Source organism: Gadus macrocephalus, chromosome 4 (assembly GCF_031168955.1).
Source record: "Gadus macrocephalus chromosome 4, ASM3116895v1".
Classification (NCBI taxonomy): domain Eukaryota; kingdom Metazoa; phylum Chordata; class Actinopteri; order Gadiformes; family Gadidae; genus Gadus; species Gadus macrocephalus.
In genome coordinates this window covers 4,098,463-4,101,326 of record NC_082385.1, presented here as the reverse complement: position 1 = coordinate 4,101,326, position 2,864 = coordinate 4,098,463, and positions in this window count along the sequence as shown.

The following is a 2,864-nucleotide window of genomic DNA, read 5'->3' as shown; positions in this document are numbered from 1 at the left end:
GTATTTGCATGCATGCCCCCCTAGTCCTCATTCTCGGAGAACGACTGGTGCGGCATTTGTGGATGTGTGGCTCTGTCAAATGGGTGAATATGTAGTTGTTATTCATGTGTGTGTGTGTGTGTGTGTGTGTGTGTGTGTGTGTGTGTGTGTGTGTGTGTGTAGGGAAACTGCTCACAGATCAATCATTGGGCAATGGGGAACCAACGATGTAGTCCAAAGTCACCTTGCAATGACATTGCATCTTTTGGTTTACCCTGATGAAACAGGTTTTATCTGGGCCTTGACTACGAATTCCTCACAAACAACCAAATTCCAAATCCAACTTTGTTTGTTTAGAAGAAGCTACACCTGCTGCTTTGTTGCAATGCTCCTACCTCACTTCCTGTTTCCCCGTTCACTTCCTGTTTTGTCAAACTCCCGCCATCTGTTCAACCGTGATGAGCAGGAAACAGTGAGCAAACCTCTATGGTTTTGTTATGACTCTGTTCACTTTGTTATTATGATACACACTGGGCTACGAGTGCCACTCGCTACCAAAGCCTCCATCTTTGCTCACTTATTTGATATTTTTCAAAGTTTTTTTTATATATATATAATATATACTGTATATATATATATATATATACATTTATTTAACTTAAAATATATCTTTATACATATCTATATCTGTGGAAGGAGAGAGAGTAAGAGAGAGACGGAGAGAGAGAGAGAGATAGAGAGAGCGGGAGAGAGCGAGCGAGAGAGAGAGAACGAAAGAGAACGAAAACAAGAGAGAGCGAGAGAGGGAGAAGAAAGAGAGAGAGATAACGAGTAAGAGAGAGGGACAGAGAATGAGAGAAAACGAATAAGGGAAAGAGAAAGAGAGGGAGTGTAATTAAACTGATGGGGATCCTGAGGTCTATAGGTGGGCTTCTGTTAAATAATATCGCACGCACACACACACACACACACACACACACACACACACACACACACACACACACACACACACACACACACACACACACACACACACACACACACTCATTACGAGGGGGTTCAGTTGCTGGACTGTTCTCCCCTGGTGACCCCCTCTGACCCGGGACACCCCTCCCTCACTGCCTCACCCCCTCTACCTGCTCACCCCTCCCTCACCCCTTCAGCCCTCTCTCACCCCCTCCCCCTCACCCACTCCCCTCCTGCACCTCCTCACCTCTCTCACCCCTCCCAACCCCTCTCAGTCCTCTCTCACCCCCCCTCCCACCCCCCCTCCTGTACCTGCTCACCCCTATCAATCCCCGCCCGCCCCCCCGTACCCCCCCGCCAGTGTTCCTGGAACAGGGGGGGGGGGGGGGAATCTACGATTACCACGACTCCTCTGGTTCACCAGAACCAAACAAACCCTGATCCCACGCCCCCTGAAGGCTGGGGTGAGCCTCAATGGAACCCAGAGACAGATTCTGCCGCTGGGGGAAACCAGGGGAGAGGTGAGCGGGTGCATTGTGTACCGCCTAGTGAGAGAGAGGGGGAGGGACGAAGGGAAAGGGGGTAGAGGGGGTGAGGGAGGGTGGGGGAGGGTGAGAGGGGAGAGAGAGTGAGGGGGATAAGGGGAGAGAGTGTGAGCGCGAGGGGGGGAGAGAGGATGAGGGATGGAGTGCAAGAATGAGAGAGAGAGTGAATGAGGGATAGACGGAGGGAGAGGGGAGCGAGAGAATGAGGGAGAGGGAGAGAATGAGGGAGAGAGAGAGAGGGAGGGGTAGAGGCACTGGATCTGCTGAGTAGCTGAAATGAAAGTTGACCTGAAAAGGAAAGAGCAAAGCGATCGGGCTGAACTTAAGATCCATCAAAGGCAGGATGCTGATCACCGAATCCCCTCACTCGGTTTGGGTCGGAAACCACCTGCTCGGCTGAGCCTTTCCAACGCGCACGACACGCAAGCCAATGTTGTTCTGGAGGTTGTAGATTGGGGGCGTGTTGTACTCATTAAGACCATTGCCCGGCACCTACATTAGCCTTCATCTTCACATTCAGCAGACTCCCTCATCCAAAGCCACTTAACCGAGGGACAAATCGATGCACAGAATCCAATGACTGGAGCATAGGAATCACATTAGGATCATTTACCGGTGCGTCAGGGTTAAATCTCAGAGTTATAGGGCTGGAAGTGTGCTTGGGAACTCAACGTGGAGGCGAGGGACACGTGTGGAAGTCATAGGGCGGATCAGCTGGTCTCCTCAGCAGAGGAAGGGTCGCAGTGGGTGGGTGGCGAGGATGGCTCTCGGCGCCTAATCTGTTGAACTGCTGCCGCACAGCCCCCCCCTGCTGTGATTGGATCACCACCCAGAGCCTGACCCTGTGAATGAGTGACTTTGGGATGGATGAACAAATGAACAAATGAATTGATGAATTGACGAATGAATGTGGATCCACACATGAATAGGGGATTGGTGCAGATTGCGGAACGTTTTGTGGATTTGTTCATTCATTTGGGTTAATTGAATACTTTGGATGAATGAATGTGAACGGGTGATTGAGAAATACATGTGAATGCATAAGAATGAAAAAACTAAAGTGAATGATTGAATTTTGATTTGTTAATTAATCATGTAATGAGTCCCACTTTTCCAGGCTTTGGTGACCGTGTCGTTTCATGTGTGCCTGCCGATAAAGAGTTGGAATACAAGTGTGTGTTGTGTTTCCGTCAGAGCCAGGGTGTCACAGCGCACGTGCGCGTGTGGCTGAGGTGTCCCTGTGTGTGAGTGTGAGTATGTGTGTCCGTGTGTGTGTGTGTGTGTGTGTGTGTGTGTGTGTGTGTGTGTGTGTGTGTGTGGTTATGTGTCTGAGTTAGTGTGCGTGTCCGTGTGTCAGTGTGTGTCAGTGTGTGT